Source organism: Sus scrofa, chromosome 3, assembly GCF_054392235.1.
Source record: "Sus scrofa isolate SSC_HxYL_T2T_F1_AM1 chromosome 3, Sscrofa_HxYL_maternal_Yorkshire_Landrace_v2.0, whole genome shotgun sequence".
Classification (NCBI taxonomy): domain Eukaryota; kingdom Metazoa; phylum Chordata; class Mammalia; order Artiodactyla; family Suidae; genus Sus; species Sus scrofa.
The window spans coordinates 88,146,188-88,167,260 of record NC_139385.1 but is presented as its reverse complement, the minus strand read 5'-3'; the positions used below and the strand labels follow the sequence as shown (position 1 = coordinate 88,167,260).

General features: G+C 40.5%; 1 protein-coding gene across 27 annotated transcripts in view; it reads left to right on the top strand.

Moving 5' to 3' along the window:
• Positions 1–21,073, top strand: part of LOC110259998 (uncharacterized) — a 494,473-nt gene that overhangs the window by 308,409 nt on the left and 164,991 nt on the right. For 16 of the 27 annotated variants that reach the window (XR_014839720.1, XR_014839722.1, XR_014839735.1 and 13 more), the window contains one exon: positions 14,885–15,064. The gene's annotated coding sequence lies outside the window, so the exon portion shown is untranslated. Of the gene's footprint in view, positions 1–1,172; positions 1,306–2,248; positions 2,417–14,884; positions 15,065–21,073 lie in introns of those variants that run through there. The other 11 variants (XR_014839738.1, XR_014839719.1, XR_014839721.1 and 8 more) reach the window with 2 other exon arrangements.

Here is a 21,073-nt window from a genome sequence, read left to right as displayed (position 1 = left end):
TTCTAGTCGGATTCGTTAACCACTGAGCCACAATGGGAACTCTGAGAAGCCAATATTTTAAATATCAACTTTGGATGAAAACCACGCTGTATGAGACTGTTAAAGATTCTCGTCATTGAGAAATTAATTGAAATTAACGTATGATATCTAAACTTTGAACCTGGGTCTTGCTGGCTGAATCTGGCCCTGGAATGTATTTTATCTGGCCAGTACTGTGTTTTAGAAAGACGCATGTGAACTTTCATGCCTTGAGGAAGACGTGAGTTGATGGCTCACCAATGTCTTCACTATTCCTTACTGTCCCATTAGCACTCTCCCCTTAAACCACTTACCTGGTCTCTGGAGGCTTTTGAGTTTCAACATCTTCTAGGGAATGATTCATCCACTTTAAGAACTCAGATTTTGATGTAAGAGTTTTAGGTTGAATCCCAGATTTTCCTTGCACTAACTGTATGACTTCAGACAAGTTATTTACCTAAGCTTCAGGTTCCTCATTTGCAAACAAAATGCTGATGATAATAGTACTTACTTCATAGAGTTGTTAAGAGTATCAGTGACAAACTGTTGAGCACACATATGGCACATACAAAATGTTCTACAAATGTTATTGATTTAATAATGGTGGTTGTTATCGCTGTTCGATTTCACACGTATGAAGGCCAGGTTCTAGAATTAGCAGAATGATTTTCAAGTCCAGAAATCAGAAGATGTCAGTCTTTCCTTTTCAAAGTCTAGAAAGAAGATATATAATGAATGAATGTCTGCCTGTTGTTTAGTTTTGCTCTCTGATACATTCCAAGCACCAAGAAATGTGCCTTGCAACTATGAAGTGCTCCATAAGTATTTAGTGAAAGAAATGAATGAACTGTGGACTTTTTAGTGGGTCTTATTATGAGCACAAAACCTCATGAATTTAAGTGGACTGTACTCTTCCAACTAATTCCTAGGCCTTGGTGATGAGGATACACTGCCTCACAACAGGAATTGGAGCCAAGGTCTGCATGGAAAATCCCCAGCAAAGCCTCCTGGGAGATCTTCATTGATCTCTGTAACCTCTCCCCCGACTTTGCATCAGGGCTGGGCTGTGTGACCAGTAGAACCCAGCAAAAGTGACAGTGTGTGACTTTCAAAGCTTAGACAAGTCCATGTACATACTGCAGCTTGTGTCTCAGTGTCTTGCAGCACTTGCTCTGGGGGGAGCGGGTGCCCTGCTGTGAAGATATCCACCCAGCTCTGTGGAGAAGGCCATGGGGAGAGGAGTGGAGGCCATATGCTAGTATCCAGCACTACTCTCCAGCCATGCAAGTGAGTTACTTGGAATAAAATCCTCCAGCCCCAGTTAAGCTGATGGTGGCTGAAGCTGATCTCTGATAAGACCTCAAGAGGGACTCTGAGCTAGAACTGCTCAGCCAAGCCACACCTGAAATCCTGACACACAGGAACTGAGGGATGCCCAGAAAAATAATTAGTGGTATTTTAAGCCACTAAGTTTTGGAATAATTTGTGATACGGCAATACATAACAAATACAAAAGATATTTGATTCTCATCGGCATTTTAGACAGTGTGTTCCAGAGAGATTATCTTTGAAGTACGAAGAACACTAACATAAAATAATTTTATGTCCATTATTGACAAGTATTTCATAGACCTTGTCACATTTATCACTGCCTCAAAGAGGTCCCAAGATGTATGTGGCTTGTAAGGAGCAGCTCTACCATGCTGATCTCAACTCTTGAGATTTCTAGAAAACAGAGAGCATATGAAGGGCCCAAAGGAATGATAAGAAAGACTATCACTGAACAAATGGATCAGAGGATCAAGAAACACCACTGTGCACCTTCTGTTTGCAAGGCGTCTGAGAGAAAAAGGGGAACTAGTTGCGTTCACTGTTCTTTAGAATCCGGTGAGGGACAGAATACATCCACAGAGACTTAACTAGCAATTCATGGTATCCGCCGTGTGGCCAGCTTACACCTGCAATGCTGTGTCCTGTCCTTCCCATGATATATTCAGAGGGTCACTGACAAGTAGGAGGACCTCCAGAGGATGCATCTCTGAGCAAAGAGGGGTGCAGAGCAGGGAGGAGGGAAGCCCAAGCACATTGAAGGTGGTGCCTGCCTCGAAGTGCCTGAGGATATCACAGGGAAATGGGTGCCCGGCCCTGACTTGTTCTTGGGCACAAAGCAAAGGCCAGTAAATGATGGCACAGAGGGTAGACCCCAGCTCAACAATGGGCTTTTTTTCAGAGCTGCCCAGCACAATGGAGTGAGCCACCAACACTGATGGGTGACAGGCGGTGGGGTTGGCCATCGCTCAGACATGCTGTACCTGGGTTTGGTGCGAAGAATGAACTATTAGCTGACTCCTGAGTTTCCTCATATCTCCATGATGTGAAGAGGCAGTGGCTGAAAATGGTAAGTGGAAGGTTAGAAGTTCTTGTGTAACATGACATAGTAGGAAAACTATGGGCTTTGGAGTCAGGCAGAAGGGCGTCTAACTCCTGAATCCATCATGTAAAATTGTGTGAATCCAGGTAAATGGCTTAATTCCCCCCTTTAGTTTTCCCAAATATAAAATTAGGTGTATTAGCACCTGCTTAATAGCTCATTGGGAAAAGCAGACATAGTGAGACAGCCCATGTTAAGCCTGTAGTAAGTTAGGGAGCTCACTAGATGACTGCTCTTGATGTTATGAGATTTATCGGGCTTAGCCACAGCAAAGATCATAGCCAAGTCACTGCCAGGTGGGTCCTTTGGGTGGCTGGGAAAAGCCATGACCTGTGTAACTACAGAAGGGCTCCCCTGCATTCTTCCCAAGTCTGCCTGCTAGCCCCCATTTGCAAAGAACTACCAACGCCATCCACAAGCATTGGCACCAGCACCCCCTTCCATTGGTCCTTGGCCTTAACACGTGGGCATGGGATCCTCCCACATAACATGCAGGACCATTTACAGTGGAACGGATGGTGAGGAGAGGTAAGGAAAGGGCCTGACTCCATTGGCATAGCTGGCTGCATGGAGTTTGACCCAACTTCACCAGGACAAAGGCTTCAAACAGCCAAGTGAAGCCAGATGGCAACTTTCTCCAGCCTAGATGCTGCTACCAGATACATCTTAACGGAAACACAAGTCTAGTTATATCTCTCGCCTGTTCAGAAGCAATCAGTGGCTTTGCAGACTGCCTGCAGGCATTGTTCCTCATGTTAAGATTCAAACACTTGCTCACTAAAACTTTGGCTTAGTTTTCCAACTTTCTTCACACATGTTCTTTAACTCATTCCCTATGTTCATAGTAACAAGAAGTCCTCATTGTTCTTGCAGTGCTCCACACTCCTGAGCCTTCAAACCTACTATCTTATCACTTTTAACTTTTAATTTAATGTATAAAAGGTATATTACAGCTTAAAGATTGATAAACAACTGTGTACCCTCCATGAAAGTCAAGAAATAGAAACCCACGGAAGGCCTTTCAGTTTTATCTTATCTTCTGCTCTTTTACATGAAACTATTAGTCCGACTTCTACTTTCCTTATGCTCCTGCTGTTTCTTTCCTTTTTGGTGGTTCTTTCAGCTGTACCTGTGTTCCTGAAAGCATGTGCCTGCACATAGGCACATGCAGACACACCCAGGAAGGAGTACGGCAGGATTACCAGTCTCTGACAGGGGAGCAGGAAAAGATAGTTTCTCAGTCATGTCTGGTTTGAGCCCCTTATAGGGGAAAGTTAGGGGACAGGGTATCTGGCAGGGATGTTGTGCAGTCAGAAATATGGTCAGAAGAAGTTTTTATGGGCTGAATTATATCCCCCACCCCCACCTCCACCCAGTTCATGTGTTGAAGCCCTAACCCCCAGGACTTCAGCAGATGTATTTGGAGATAGGGCCTTTTAAAAGGTGGTTAAGTTAAAATGAGGCCTTTTGGGGAGGCCCTATTCCATTCTGACTGGTGTTCTTATAAGAGAAAATGTAGACACAGAGACACTAGGGATATGCATGCACAGAGAAGGGGCCATGTGAGGACACAGTGAGGAGGCAGACACCTGCAAGTCAAGGGGAGGGGCCCCAGGAGAAACCAGACTCGCTGACACCTGGATCTTGTGCATCCAGCCTCCAGAACTGTGAGAAGACACATTTCTGCTGGTAAGCCTCAAGGTCCGTGGCATTTTGTTATGACCTGAGCAGTCTGATTCGGGAATGGATGCTCTTTGTGTTCCCTCTCACCTCCAGCTCTCAGAAGCAGGTCTTCTAGGGTGATGCAGGCAGCAGGGCATGGCGAACAGAAACTCGACCTGCACAAAATAAAGACAAGCCAAGTACTAATAAGAATCTAGGGCACATGCGCCCAGGCACTCTGTCCCTGGGTTACAAGGATAGTATGGAGGTATTGGGGGTGTTGGTGATGAAAGCTCTTAATAGGTATTTTTTCTTGAGTTAGACTGCTCCTATCTGGCCTGGTTGCCTCTATGTCTAGTGTTCAGCTATTATCCTGGGAATACCCTTTTAGCATCCCTCTAAACTAACTTGTTGGAAGCTTGTAGGTTCTACTTCCTGTCCCTGGTGTTCTGAAATTTTCCAGTGATGTGGCTGTATTTTCACCCTATGCGCTAGGTACCTAGTGAACCTTTTAGCCTAACAACTTACATCCAGTAGTTAAGGACTTTTTTTCCTTTGAAATGTATTTCTTCTTCATACAGATTTAAAACTTTATTATACCAGTTAAATCTGCTTATTGAGGTAGAGTTGATGTACAGTATTATGTAAGTTTCAGGTATATAACAGTGATTCACAATTTTATAGTTATTATAAAATGTTGGCTTTTTATCTTGATTATTTTGTTTCTATTTTTTTCTTCTCACTTTCTAAAATTCTCATTATTGACATGATCAATTCCCTGATTTGGCCTGTGGTTGTCTTTTTGTTTGTTTTCCAACTCTTTTTTTTTTGTTTTTGTGCTCTATTTTCTGAAAGATTTCTTCAGATTTATACTCAAACCTTTACTTTGAGTTTTAAAATTTTCCAATTATATATTTGTAATTTCCAAGAGCTCTTATTTTCTAAATGTTCACTTTTTTATGACTTTCTTGTTTTGGTTCATGAATACATTGTGAGGATATTATCAATTTTTTTCATAAGTTTCTCTTGTGTGTATGTATTTTTGTGTGTGTGTGTCTTGGTGTCCACCTTTCATATTAGAAGCTTGCCCTAAATATCTGGTAATTCTTGCATGTATAGTCATGCTTAAGTCTGGGGAACTAGGGGAGTTCCTGTTGTGGCTCAGTGGTGAACGAATCCAGCTAGGAATCATGAGGTTGTGGGTTCGATCCCTGGCCTCGTTGAGGATCTGGCATTGCTGTGAGCTGTGGTGTAGGTTGCAGAAGTGGCTCGGATCCTGTGTTGCTGTGGCTCTGGCATGGGCCGGCAGCTACAGCTCTGATCGGACCCCTATCCTGGGAACCTCCATATGCTGTGGGTGCAGCCCTAGAAAAGACCAAAAAAAAAAAAAAAAAAAGAAGAAGAAGACGACTGGGGAACTAAACAGATGACAGAAATTCTGGGCATATAGGTGTGGCTTACCCACTTTTGAACTTCGCAGTAATTTTGCCTGTTTCTTGGGAAAAGCCTGAAGTCAGTGTCTGTACACTTTTATTCTTGAGCTGATCAGATTCCCTGGAGATGATTTTCTGATCTTCACAGAATATGAGAGTTTGGCTGCTGGCATTTTGGGATCCAGTGGGAGATGAAGGTTGGGGGTCTGAGCATCAGTGTACATACGGTTCTTTTGGTACAGTTCCCATGCCCTCAGCTATGATGACATCCTCTAATCCAGAGACCTTCTGTTGTACCTTCTTCAGAGAAAATCCCTCCAGTCTTCTCATTCATTGGGGCAGGTAAGCCTCACAGCATCATGAAGTGTGGGAAAAAATTAAGGATTTTAATACATGTCAAAAAATAAAAACAAAAGCATCTATCAAATAGCTTTTCCTATCCTTCTTTCCTTTAATTCCTCTTCATCCCCAGTTCCAGAGGGATCTAGTGGTACCCTTTGCTGAATCTTTTGAGGATTCTGCAGTATTAATAGGGTCAGTGCTCAGCATTCCCATGCCTGTTTTAAAGGTCTGCTCAACTGCTTATCTGCTTTCCAGCTTTCAAACATTAGTTGTCATTGTCTCCTCTCTCAATGTCTTTCGCAAAAGAAATCCCTATACTGTCGTGTTAGGGGTTTCTGGAGGGGTTGAGATTAAATGTACTTTCCCTGTTGATTGGCTATGTTCTCTCCTCATCTGGATTACTTCCTTCTGTTCTGACTATTAAAACCTCAGCTGTTGTGAAGGTCTAGTTCAAATGGTATCTCTTTCATAAAGTTGTCCTGAGGTGGAAAGCCTGGCTATTTTTCTTTACTCATAGCACTTAACTTATTATGATACCTGCCCCCATGCACCAACACACACATACACACACACACTCTCTCTCTCTCTCTCTCTCCCTCTCTCTCTCTATCTCCCTCTCCCTCTCCCCCTCTCCCTCTCCCTCCCCACTTCTTCCCCCTCTCCTCATCCACGGTTACAAGTAAATAATAATAAGTGGTTCATTGATATTATATTGAGATATGTGATAAGATCATATTACCTGTGTTTTCAGGCTTTGTAGTCACTCTCTGGATTATAACTTCTGAGCAGAGAATGAGGATTGGGTCTCGGTGCCAGCGCTGACAGTTCCTCTTTGTGTCCTTGGTCAGGTTATTAAATCTCTCTGTGTTTCAATTTCCTTATCCCAAAGTGGGACCTTCAAAATTAGGAGATGAAAACAGAACCTACAGAATTAGCTATAAGGCAAAATTAAATTCAAAATATATGAATATAGATATAGATGTATTACCTGTTATCATCATCATCATCCGCTTTCTCCTTCAGTACTCTTGAAGCTCAGAGTGTTTTACTGAAGTGGCAGGTATCATAGTAATATAATGGGCTGTGAGAGTGTTTTCTACAGCTTACCTGGGTGCTCCCTAAAGAGCCCTGCAGAATGCCTTTCAGGAGTAGGTATCCAAGGAATATTTGTTGAATTGAATAAAATATGTTAATATTTAGGGGGATGTTATACACGAAGGCACAAGTACATGGTCATGGGTGTGTTTTGGTTTTTAGAGAGGTTGGTATGCTCCATCAATGCCCAAATATTGAAAAAAAAAATCCAATTCTTCTGGCAGTTTGGCCTGTTTTTCATCAGAAGACCCTACAGTTGTATGCATTTGGTTTAAAAGTTACATTCTACCAAAGCTAGAGAAAGCCAAAAGTAGGGTTTGGTATTATCATGATTGAAGGTAGAATGAGATGTCCTCTCATTGTTTTAGGAGCTTTATGAGCCTTGAAGCATTGAAGATAGTTTGGAAAACCACTCTGTTGAATCATGATTAACTCAAACTCTGTCTTCCATCACCCCCACCCCCACCCATCACTCCCAGCTCTGTGTGTGTGTGTGTGTGTGTGTGTGTGTGTGTGTGTGTGTGTGTTTATAATGCTTAGTACTCTTGTTTGCCTGTTTACTAGGACTGTTGACATGAGCATGGGAGCTTTGCCTACATAGGAGCACATTAGCTCCTGTTCACCTGTGGTCCTCATTCTGAGTTTTTGAAATCATAATCAGTTTCCTTGGAGACTATCCTGATGTCACAAGCTGAATACAGGAACTTCAGGTGGGTTAGCGCCCAAAGGAGAAGATGGATGAACTTCTAAGAATCTGTTATCATGTAAACATTCTTAGTATCCAAAACCACAGGAGAGAATGCATGTAAAAACTCTGGTGCATCAGCCTCCCCTGTTTTGCATGACATGACCTTTCTCAAAGCTTTCCATGAAGGATTTATGTCTCGTTAACACTGGCAGTAAAAGGTGGAAGAGGAAACCACAACAAAATGATCTTTCGTTTTTTTCTATTATTATTATTATTTTATAATGTTTTAAATTATTTTTTATTACTCAAATGAATTTATCACACCTATAGTTGTATAATGATCATAACAATCCAATTTCACAGGATTTCCATCCCATAAACCAAGCACATCCCCCTACCCCACAAACTGTCTCCTCTGGAGACCATAAATTTTTCAGTATCTGTGAGTCAGCAAAGAAGTTCAGTCTGTCCTTTTTTCAGATTCCACATGTCAGTGAAAGCATTTGATGTTGGTGTCTCATTGTACTGCTGACTTCACTTAGCATGATAATTTCTAGGTCCATCCATGTTGCTAAAAATGCCAATATTTCCTTCCTTTTAATGGCTGAGTAATATTCCATTGTGTATATGTACCACTTCTTCTTGATCCACTCCTCCATTGATGGGCATTTAGGTTGTTTCCATGTCTTGGCTATTGCAAATAGTGCTATAATGAACATTGGAGTACGTGTGTCTTTGCGAGTTGTGGTTTTCTCTGGATAGATGCCCGGGAGAGGGACTGCTGAGTCAAATGGTAGTTCTATGTTTAGTTTTCTGAGGAATCTCCATACTGCTTTTCACAGTAGTTGCACCAATTTACAATCCCACCAGCAGTGTACTAGGGTTCCTTTTTCTCCACACCCTCTCCAGCACTTACTGTCTGTAGACTTTTGGATGATGGCCATTCTGGCTGGTGTAAGGTGGTACCTCATTGTGGTTTTGATCTGCATTTCTCTAATAATGAGTGACGCGGAACATCTTTTCATGTGTTTCTCATTCATCTGTATGTCTTCTTTGGAGAACTGTCTGTTTAGATCTTCTGCCCTTTTTTTGATGGGGTTGTTTGTTTTTTTGGTGTGGAGCTGCAGAAGATGTTTATAAATTTTGGAGATGAATCTCTTGTCAGTCGATTCACTTGCAAAGATTTTCTCCCATTCTGTGGGTTGTCTTTTCATTTAATTTAGGGTTTCCTTTGCTGTGCAGAAACTTTTAAGTTTGATTAGGTCCCATTTGTTTATTTTTGATTTTGCCATCAATACTCTAAGAGGTGGATCTGAGAAGATGTTGCTGTTGTTTATGTCAGAGTGTTTGGCCTATGCTTTCCTCTAAGAGTTTGATAGTGTCTGGTATTATATCTAGGTCTTGAATCCATTTGGAGTTTATTTTTGTGTATGGTGTTAGGGAGTGTTCTCATTTCATTCTTTTCCATGCGGCTCTCCAGTTTTGCCAGCACCACTTATTGAACAAGCTGTCCTTTATCCATTGTATATTCTTGCCTCCTTTGTCGTATGAGTTGGCTGTATGTGTGTGGGTTTAATTCTGGGCTTTCTATCCTGTTGCACTGATCTGAATTTCTGTCTTTGTGCCAGTACTATACGGTTTTGATGATTGTTGCTTTGTAGTATAGTCTGAAGTCCGGGAGCCTGATTCCTCCAGCTCCATTTTTCTTTTTCAGGATGTCTCTGGCTATTCTGGGTCTTTTGTGCTTCCAAACACACTGTAAAATATTTTGTTTGAGTTCTGTGAAAAATGTCCTTGGTATTTTGATTGGGGTTGCATCGAATCTGTAGACTACCTCAGGCAGTATAGTCATTTTGATAATATTAACTCTTCCAATCCATGAGCATGGTATATCTTTCCATCTATTTGCGTCATCTTGGATTTCTTTTATCAGTGTCTTATAGTTTTCAGAGTACAGGTCTTTTGTCTCTTTAGGTAGGATTACTTCTAGGAATTTTATTCTTTTGGATGTGATGGTAAACGGGATTGCTTACCTAATTTCTCTTTCTGGTCTTTCATTGCAGTGTATAGAAACACTGTTGATTTCTGTGTATTAATTTTGTATCCTGCGACTTTGCCAAGTTCGTGGATGAGCTCTAACAGTTTTCTGGTAGAGTCTAGGATTCTCTTGGTATAGTATCGTGTCATCTGCAAAGAGTGATAGTTTTACTTCTTCCTTTCCAATTTGGATTCCTTTTATTTCTTTTACTTCTCTGATTGCCATGGCTAGGACTTCGAAAGCTATGTTGAAGAGTAGTGGCAAGAACAGATATCCTTGTCTTGTTCCTGATCTCAGCAGGAATTCTTTCAGCTTTTCACCATTGAGAATGATGTGTGCTGTGGGTTTGTCATATATGGCGTTTATCATGTTGAGGTAGGTTCCCATTATGCCCACTTTCTGAAGGGTTTTCATCAGAAATGGGTGTTGGATTTGTCAAAGGCTTTTTCTGCATCTTTTGAGAGGATCATATGGTTTTTATTCTTCAGTTTGCTAATGTGGTGTATCACATTGATGGATTTGTGGATATTGAAGAACCCTGGGATAAATCCCACTTGATCATGATGTACAGTCCTTTTAATGTATTGTTGGATGCGGTTTGCTAGTATTTTGTTGAGGACTTTTGCATTGATGTTCATCAGTGAAATTGGCCAGTAATTTTCTTTTTTTGTGGTATCTTTGTCTGGTTTTGGTATCAGGGTGATGGTGGCCTCATAGAATGAGTTTGGGAGTATCCCTTCTTCTGCAATTTTTTGAAAGAGTTTCAGAAAGATCGGTGTTAGCTCTTCTCTAAATGTTTGATAGAATTCGCCTGTGAAGCCATCTGGTCCTAGACTTTTGTTTGTTGGAAGGTTTTTAATCAAAGTTTCCATTTCAGTTCTTGTGATGGGTCCATTCATCTTTTCTATTTCGTCTTGGTTTAGTCTTGGAAGATTGTACTTTTCTAAGAATTTGTCCATTTCTTCTAGGTTTTCCCTTTTATTGGCATGTGGTTGCATATAGCAGTCTCTTATGATCCTTTGTATTTCTGTGATATCCGTTGTTACTTTTCCTTTTTCATTTCTAATTTTATTAATTTGAGTCCTGTGTCCTTTTTGCTTGATAAGTCTGGCTAGGGGCTTATCAATTTTGTTGATCTTTTCAAAGAACCAGCTTTTCGTTTCATTGATCTTTTCTATTGTTTTCTTTGTTTCTATTTCATTGATTTCTGCTCTGATCCTTATGATTTCTTTCCTCCTACTAACTTTAGGTCTTGTCTGTTCTTCTCTCTCGAGCTGCTTTAGATGTAATGTTAGCTTGTTTATTTGAGCTTTTTCTTGTTTCCTGACATGGGGCTTTGTATTGTTATAAGCTTTCCTCTTAGGATGGCTTTTGCTGCATCCCATAGGTGTTGGAGTGTCTTATCTTTGGTGTCATTTGCTTCTAGGTATTTTTAAATTTCCTCTTTGATTTCTTCAGTGATCCATTGGTTGTTTAGTAGCATGTTGTTTAGTCTCCACATATTTGTGTTTTTTGCAGAATTTTTCTTGTTGATTTCCAGTCCTATAACATTGTGGTCAGAAAAGATGCTTTGGTATGATTTCAGTTTTCTTAAAGTTACTGAGGTTTGATTTGTAGCCCAGGATGTGATCAATCTTAGAGAATGTTCCATGTGCACTTGAGAAGAATGTGTATTCTGTTGCTTTTGGATAGAATGTCCTATAAATATGTATTAAGTCCATCAGGTTTAATGCTTCATTCAGGGCCTGTGTTTCCTTATTGATTTTCTGTCTGGTTGATCTGTCCATTGCAGTAAGTGGGGTGTTAAAGTTCCCCACTATGATTGTGTTATTGTTGATTTGTTCTTTTAAGGTTGTTAGCAGTTGCCTTATATATTGTGGTGAACCTATGTTGGGTGCATAGATGTTTAAAATTGTTATGTCTTCTTCTTGGATTGACCCTTTGATCATTATGTAATGACCTTCTTTGTCCCTTAAAATAATAGTCTTAATTTTAAAGTCTATTTTGTCTGATATGAGTATTTCTACTCCAGCTTTCTTTTGATTCCCGTTTGCATGGAATATTTTCTTCCATCCTGTCACTTTCAATTTGTATGTGTCCCTAGAAGTGAAGTGGGTCCCTTGAAGACAGCATATATATGGGTCTTGTTTTTGTATCCATTCAGCCAGTCTATGTCTTTTGGTTGGGGTGTTTAGTCCATTAACATTTAAGGTAATTATTGATATGTATGTTCTTATTGCCATTTTATTAATTGCTTTGGATTTGTTTTTGCTGCTCTTTTTAATTTCCTTCTTCTCTTATTCTCTCATCTTCTGGTTTGATGACTATCTTTAGTGTTGTATTTGAGTTTATTTTTCTTTCTTTGTGTATAAATTGTAGATTTTTGGCTTGCAGTTATTCTGAAGCTTTGATATAAATGTCTATACGTATATGAGATTGTTTTAAGTTGTTGTTCTCTTAATTGCAAGTTCATCTCCAGTGTCCTGCATTTGTACCCACCTCTTCTCATGATTTCTGATTGTGGTGGTATAATTGTGCATGGATGATTTCGTATCTTTACTGTATATATACCTTTACTGGTGAGCCTTGTCATTTGTGGAATTATTGTTTTCTGTTGCTGTCTTTTCTTTTCTGCCTAGAGATGTTCCTTTAGTATTTGTTGTAAGGCTGGTTTAGTGTTGCCGAATTCTCTCAACTTTTGCTTATCTGTGAAGGTTTTGATGTCTCCTTCAAATCTGAAGGAGAGCCTTGTTGGGTAGACTAATCTTGGTTGGAGGTTTTTTCCTTTCATCACGTTAAGTATATCATGCCACTCCCTTCTGGCCTGCAGAGTTTCTGCTGAAAAACCTGCCGATAACCTTATTGGGGTTCCCTTGTATGTTGCTTGTTTCTTTTCCCTAGCTGCTTTCAAGATTTTCTCTTTGTCTTTAATGTTGGTCAGTTTGATGAATATGTGTCTCAGGGTGTTCCTCCTTGGGTTTATTTTATATGGTACTCGTTGTGCTTCCTGGATTTGAGTGAGTGGTTCCTTTCCCATGTGAGGAATGTTTTCGGCTATTATCCCTTGGAATATTTTTTCTGTCCCCTTCTCTCTCTCTTCTCCTTCTGGCACCCCTAAAATACAGATGTTGGTGTGTTTAACATTGTCCCAGAGTTCTCTGAGACTCTCTTCATTTCTTTTCAATCTTTTTTCTCTTTTCTGTTCTGCATCCGTAATCTCCACTAATCTGTCCTCCACCTCGCTTATTGGTTCTTCTTCCTCCTGTATTCTGCTGTTAGCTGCTTCTAGTGAATTTTTTATTTCAGTCATTGTATTTTGCATCTCTTCTTATTTCAGTTTGATATCTTGTATCTCTTTGGTCAGTGTTTCCTGTAAGTTATCCATCTTTGCCTCCAGTTTATTTCCAATGTCTTGCATCATCTTCAGCATCAACAGTCTAAAGTCTTTTTCCTGGAGGCTGAGAATCTCCTCATCACTTAGCTGATTTTCTGGGGTTTTTCCTTTCTCCCTCATCTGAGTTATAGTTCTCTGTCTTTTTGTTTGTATAGGTTTTTGGTGTGGTGACCTTTTGACAGATAATAGAGTTATAGCCTCTCTTACTTCTGGTGTCTGTCCCCCTTGTGGCTGAAGTGAGTATGGGGGCTTGGTGTAGGCTTCCTGATAGGAGGGGCTGATGCCTGCCCACTTGTAGGTGGAGCCGATTCTAATCCCTCTGGTGGGTGGGGCTTAGTCTCTGGGTGGGATTAGAGGCAGCTGTGTGCCTGAAGGGTGGGGCTATGATCCCACCTGGATTGTTGTTTTCCCTGGGGCTTCTCAGTCTGACTGAGAGGTAGGCCAGATTTTCCCAAAATGGCCACCTCCAGAGAAAGGCACACTGCTGAATATTCCCAAGAGCTTTGCTTTCAATGTCCTTCCCTCACAACAAGCCACATTCACCCCTGTTTTCCCAGGGTATCCTCCAAGAACTTCAGTCAGGTTTGACCCAAATTCCCATGGAGACTTTGCTTTGCCCTGGGACCCAGTGCTCCTGAAAGTCTGTGTGTGCCTTTTAAGAATGGGGTCTCCATTTACCCCAGTCACATGAAGCTCCTGCACACAAGCCCCACTGGTCTTCAATACCAGATGCTCCAGGGGCTCTTTCTCCCAGTGCCAGATCCCCAAACGTCTGAGTTTGATATGGGGCTCAGAACTCTCACTCCTGTAGGTGAGTCTCTGTAAACCAGTTAGTTTCCAGTCTGTAGGGCTTCCCACCCAGGAGGTATGGGGTTTTTTATATCATGAAATCATGCCTCCTACCTCTTGATGTGGCCTCCTCTTTTTATCCTGGAGTAGGGTATCTTTTTTTTTTTTTTTTTTTTTTTGGTCTTTTTGCCTTTTCTAGGACCGCTTCCCATGGCATATGGAGGTTCCCAGGCTATGGGTTCAATCAGAGCTGTAGCCGCTGGCCTACGCCAGAGCCGCAGCAACACGGGATCCAGGCTGCGTCTGTGACCTACACCACAGCTCACAGCAACGCTGGATTCTTAACCCACTGAGCAAGGCCAGGGATCGAACCTGCAACCTCATGGTTCCTAGTCAGATTCATTACCCACTACGCCATGCCAAGAACTCTGGGAGTAGGATATCTTTTTTTTAAGGTTTGCAGTCCATTTGGGTGAAGATTGCTCAGCCTTTATTTGTGAATTTTGTTGCTTTTAGGAGAGAAGTTGAGCTCCAGTCTTTCTATTCTGCCATCTTAATCCCGTCTCCCCGATCTTTCATTTTTGAGCAGAAGAATCCAAACACCCTGCTTTAAAGAGTCTGATTAGGAGCTCCCATCATGGATCAGCAGAAATGAATCTGACTGGCGTCTATGAGGACAAGGGTTCAATCGCTTGTCTTGCTCACTGGGTTAAGGATCTGGCATTGCTGTGAGTTGTGAGCTGTGGTGTAGATCGCAGATGGAGCTCAGATCTGTCATTGCTGTGGCTGTGGTGTAGGCCAGCAGCTACAACTCCGCTTTGACTCCCTCCTGGGATCTTCCATATGCCTAAAAAGCAAAAAAAAAAAAAAAAAAGGAAAGAAAAAAAAAGAAAAAAATGAAAGAGTGATTTGTGAGTTTATGCAATATCAAGCCTCTTCAGTTGTTAAATTTTAACACTTGGTTTTGTCTGCCAATCTTTTCTTCTTTTTGTAGTGCCTTAAAATATGGATTCTGCATCAGCAGTTGTGGGAAGAGGCAGGACTCTGTATTTCTAACAAGACCACAGGTGATGCTGACACTCATGGTCCTCAGACCACACTGAATGATGAGGCCTTTCAACTCAGAATCCAGACTTAAGACCAAATAAGGATCTTATGGCTGAAAAGCTTCCAGGTACACTTCCCTCTGGTTACTGTTTCTCAAATTCTGAGCCACATGTTTTTTCACATTTTAACTTTTCTGAAATAAATGTATGGCAATCATATCTAAAAATTTTATAGCTACTGAGCAGATGAGTAAATTGTCACATATGAGTTGTTGTCTGAATGTGTGTGAAATTTGTGGTTGGTAGAACTTGTTTCTCCATTTGTCACCTCTGTTATCTGCATTGGTGCCATCACACAGTGGTCAAATTTTAACTGACATTTGTTCATTGGTACTTTTATAAAAACACTTGGTAGCACATTGAATTCACCTTGACAACTTTTAAAAATATGGATGCCTGGGTCCCATACCTAGAGATTCGGAGGCAGTTATTACCCCCAGATGATTCTAACACGTGGTAAACTTTGAGAATCTCTGTGCTAAAGTACCTCCACAGTGATCCTGCATGAACACTGAAGCAGCACGTTACTGCGTACACATAAGGCTGTGATATGCAGGAGAAATTGTCCCATCTCTCAGAAGAGGTCATAGACTTCTCAAAGGTCATAGAACCTGGTTGTGGGTAGGACTCTTAGCCAGTGCACCTCTCAAAGGAAACTTCCCGACTGTGTTCCAGAGTTGTAGTTCACACCTGGCTATATGTCAGAACTGTCACTTTACCCAAGGTGAAAATGCATGCAAAATCCTGGTTTTGTACTGTTAGCCTCCAAATCTTGCTGACCCTGAAAGGACAGAGGTCCAAGTTGTGGGCACAGGTTATGAAAACTGCATGTCGTTGTGATACTAAGCATGTCTGCATGTGGCCAAGAATAGGTCCAAACATTTCTTTACTTTATAATGGAAGGTAAGCTTGGACTTAAATTTAGACTCTGTTACTAAAATAGGGCCCTTGTTGCAAGGGGGATGCTTCATGAGTGAGATAAAGAGAAGGTGTCAACTGCTGCTTGATGGACTACCTGAACCCCCCTGAGCCCTGCCTTTCTGTTGGACAGTGTGGCCTTCCTCCTCTAGAGAAGAGCTGAGAAAAGAGCATCAGAGTCTGGTGCTCCCCTGAGGTAGCATTCAGAACTGGAGGTCCTGAACCTACAATCACAGCTGCTTTCTTTGGGTAGATTAGTTCTTACTGAATAGGGAAGGCAGATGCTTGAATGCATCCTGGCCACTGACTTGGTGATCAGTGGCCTGTGCTACAGCTGACCTACCTGTGACAAAATTGTCTACTAGGAGGAAGAAAACTGACTGGATTCAGCATCTTGTTATACACACACACACACACACACACACGCACGCACGCACGCACGCACGCGCTCTCTCTTAGAAGGGGAGGTAGCTCCCGGGGGGGTGCTGGAATGAACTTGCTTGCAAGCAAGACCCTAGGAGGAATGAAAGCAGCTTAAGGAGAAGTAGGTCCAGGGGAGATTCCCCAAAGAAAGGCAGAGTGATTGGTTTGGCAGTTTGGTCTAATTGAGACCCACGGTCAGCAACTCCACCCTGAATATCACCCAGGGCTGAGCTGGACCTCGAAGGCAAATTGTTGCCTAGAGAGGCTGGCAAGCCTGAGTCCTAGCTGCAAGCTCCCGGCTTCGGCAAAGACCCGTATGAGTAGATGCTGTGGGTGCACCAGCCATGTGCCCCCAGCCACATTGGGGCTCCCCTATAGCCACAAAGGACACTTCACAGACATACTGACAACTTCCCCTCTAAGTGCCTGACCTCATCTAAGGCCCGATTCGCTCACATTTCAGTTATCTTTCACTGTCTCAGAGACTTTAGTTCTGTAATCATTACCATTCTCCCCCAAGCATCAGTTTTTGCCTATTAGATTGTTCCTGTTAGTATATAAAAACCTTAATATTATTCCTTTAAAAACAACAGTAGAACTCCTTTTCACTTCTAAACTTTCCAAACATACTTTGTAAAATTATTTTCTCACCTCCTATTCTTTCTACTCAAGCACACCACCACAACCCTGAAATGGCTGTTATTGGGGTCAAGGATGACTTACTTTTTGTCAGTGATCAATGGTCTGTCCTCATTTTACTTTCAACAGTTTTTTCACATGGTGGGCAATACCGTCTTTCTTCAGACCCTCTCTTTCGTAGAGTGCCCTCATCCCACATTCACCTAGTTTTCCTTCCTCCTCTCTGGTCCATTCCCTTCATTCCTCCCAAATTCCAAGCCTAAGCATTCAAATGCAAAGGAAACAGGTCTCTGACTTCACTGTACCCTAAGAAAAACAGACACAAACTAGGGCAGTACCTCAAACTCTAGGAAAATCCTCCAGCATTCTTCCCACTTCTGGACACCTTCAAAGAGTTCTTTGTGAACTTCATAGTAGTTTCTTAACCGCACAATCTTGGCATCATGGAGATGAAGCACATCTTCTGTGTAGTCCTCTGCAAGATACAGGCTCACAAGTTAAAAAAAAAATTCCCCAGGGAGTTCCCACTGTGGTGCAGTGGTGATCTGTGTGGTGATCTGGTCAAGTTCCTAAAATATAAATCACCATCTCTGTGGCGATCTGGTCAAGTCCCTAAAGTATAAATCCAAACCATTTCAAACTGAAACCCCTATCTAATGGCCTATTCAGTACCTGTCATTGGACTTCTGTGAGGCATCTCAAAATCAGCATGGCCAAGAAAGAACTCTTGTTTCCTCTCAAATCAAAAGCTACTCCGCATCCTCAACCCTGTTCTTTTCCATCTTTGCTTATTGGACTACCAGACCCCTAGTTGGCCCCAAAAGTCCATTAATTCCTTTTCTCTCTCACACCTTCCATCACTAAGTCCCATCATCTCCACCTCAAGACATCTCTTGAATCAGAACATGTCTCATCATCTCCACTGTCACAGTCTTGGTCCAGGGTACCTTCTGCATAGATAATCACAGTAGTTTCCTAATTTGTCTTCCTGCCTCTGCCTTTTCCCCCTGCCTCCCTTTGCTCCTTTCACAGAGCAACCAGCAGGCCCTTCTAAAACATAAATCAGATCACATCACTCCTTTCCTTACAAAAGTTCAGTGCCTTCCCACCGCCTCCAGCTCTGTACAGTCTAAACTCCTTGCCATGATTTATAAGACTTTACATAACCTGTTTTGATTTACCTCTTGATTTTTGTTGTGTCTTTGTAGGGTGTTTGTCTAGAAAGACTTTTTATGTTCTTCTACTTATGATGTTTGTATGCCATTTTATTTCAGGTGTGTGTCTTGAAAATGACATATGACTGGATTTTGATCTTTATTTTTTAAATTCAATCTGCTAAATTCTATTAAAATTGATTTAGGTTATTATATTCCTTCATTTTAAATATATTTAGATTAATTCCTACAATTTTTTTTCTTTTTAGGGTTGCACTTGCAGCATATGGAAGTTCCCAGGCTAGGGGTTGAATCAGAGCTACAGCTGCCAGTCTACACCACAGCCACAGCAACGCAGGATCTGAGCTGCATCTGCGACCTACACCACAGCTCATGGCAACACCGGATCCTTAACTCACTGATCAAGGCTGGGGATCAAACCTGTGTAGGATTCATTACCGCTGAGCTATAACAGGAACTCTACACATTAACATGTTTTAAAAGTAAGGTTTACTGTGGTAAAATTCACTCCTTTTAGGTACACAAGTCTATTAATTTTGATAAATACAAACAGTTTTGTAGCTACCACTATATCAAAATGTAGACTATTTCCACTATCCATTATCTATTATTATTTCCTGTGACCTTTTGTAGTCAGTTCTCTGGTTCATGTCTTCAATGTTCTTCAACCATTTTCTGGTTCGTAACTTCAACTGATCTGTTGCCTATACCTCTAATTTTGCGTGTTTCAAAATGGCACTTAAATGGAGTCATAGAGAATGTTCCCTCGTGAATTTGGCATCTTTCACTTGAGTATAATACATTCATGATTCACATGTGTTGGTGCATGCATCAGTAGGTGTTTTTTTTTTTTATTGCTGACTAGTAGTCCATCGTATGGATGTACTACTTTTGTTTATTCATTCCCCTATTGGCAGATATTTAGGTTGCTTCTGGTTTTTGATGATAATGAGAAAAACTGATACAAATATTTGCATAGAGATTTATATGTGCACATTTTTTATTGAAGTATAGTTGATATACAATACTATATGTTACAAATATGCAATATAGTGGTTCACAGTTTTTAAAGGTTATACTTCATTTATGTGTATACATAGGCTTTTATTTCTCTTGGGTAAGTACCTAGGAGTAATGTTGCCAGGTTGTATAGTATATATGTGTTTAAGATGATAAGAAACTCCTAAACTCTTTTCCAAAGTGGCTGTACTGTTTTGCATTTCCACTGTCAGTAAATGAGAAGTTCCAAAGCTCTGCATCCTTGTCAGTACTTAGTATTTTTCAGAGCTTTACTTTTTAGTCATTCTAATAGGTTAATAGTATATTTTATTATAGTTTTAATTTGCATGTCCCTGATGGCTAGTGATATTTAGCATCTTTTCCTATGTTAAATGACATCCTTATATCTTTTCTGGTAAAGTGCATCTCAAGTTTTGATGTGTTATGATTTCATTTAATTCAATTCTGAATATTTTCTAATTTCTCTGTGACTTCCACTTTTAAGCATGAATTATTTAGAAGTATATGTTTAAGATCCAAATGTTTGGGAATTTTCCAAATATTTTTTCATTTTTAAAAGTTTTATTGAAGTATTACTGATTTACAATGTTGTGTTAGTTTCTGCCGTACAACAGAGTGATTCACATAAACATGTGCACAATCCTCTCTTTCAGATTCTTTTCCCACATAGACACAGAATATTGGGTAGAGTTCTCTGTGCTATACAGCAGATCCCCAATGGCCAACCATTCCATATACCTCAGCATGTAGAGATCAATTCTTCCTACTGGTTTTTAGTTTAATTTTGTTTTGGTCAGAGAACATACATTATTCAAGTTCAACTGTACAATTAAATTTGTTGAGTTTCATTGTAATGCCCAGAATATGATCTACCTTGGTGAATGTTTCATGCTCACTTGAATATTTATTCTGCTTCTTATCCTTAAGGATTCATTTCTGCAATCAATCCTAGAAAAGTCTCTCTTCAAAAATTTATTCCCTCACACTCACTATGGTGGCTCTAGTCAAAAGTCTAATAATAATAAGTATTGGCAAGGATATGGAGAAATTGCAACCCTCATACACTGCTAGTGGGAATGTAAAGTTGTTCCGCTTCTTCAGGAAATAGTTCCTCAAATGATTAAACTGAGTTACCACATGATTCATCAATTCCATTCCTCATCATATCCTAAGAGAAATGAGACATTGTACCTGAACATTTATGGCAGCACTATTCAGAACAGCCAAAAAGTAAAAACACCAAAATGCCCATCAGCTGATAAATAGATAAATAGAATGTGGTTGGTTCAAACCATGGATAATTTTTATTTGAGCATAAAAAGGAGTGAAATACTGATACATGATGTAATATGGATGAACCTTAAAAACATGCTAATCTTTGGAGACAAAGTACATTAATGATTACTTAGGGCCAGGGATGGAATGGAATGGGAAGATGATAGTTAAAGAGTATGGGGTTTCTTTTTCAAGTGATAAAACATTCTAAAGTTGACTGGGATGGTTTTATGTATCTGTGAACATAGCACAACACATCAATTGTACCCTGTATATGGGTAGATTTATGGTATATCGGTTATATTTACATACAGGTGTTGCAGAAAATAATTCTCCCCCTTTCTTCCTCATCTCTCCTTTTGAGACTACGAATAGATATAAAAGGAATTAGCCTACTGGTTCCATTTTTTTCTCTAAGAATATTAATAAAAATTTACCATTCTAATTCATTGTCCATATTTGTATTTCCTCAATTGTCAGTAAAATATCTTTCATAGTATTTTTTAAAACCGAGTTCCAGTCAGGTTCACAAATTGTATTTGGTTATTATCTTTTTAGACTCTTTTCATCTAAAATAATTCCCTCTCCTTTTATTGCTTTTTGTTATATTTACACTTTTTTGAATAA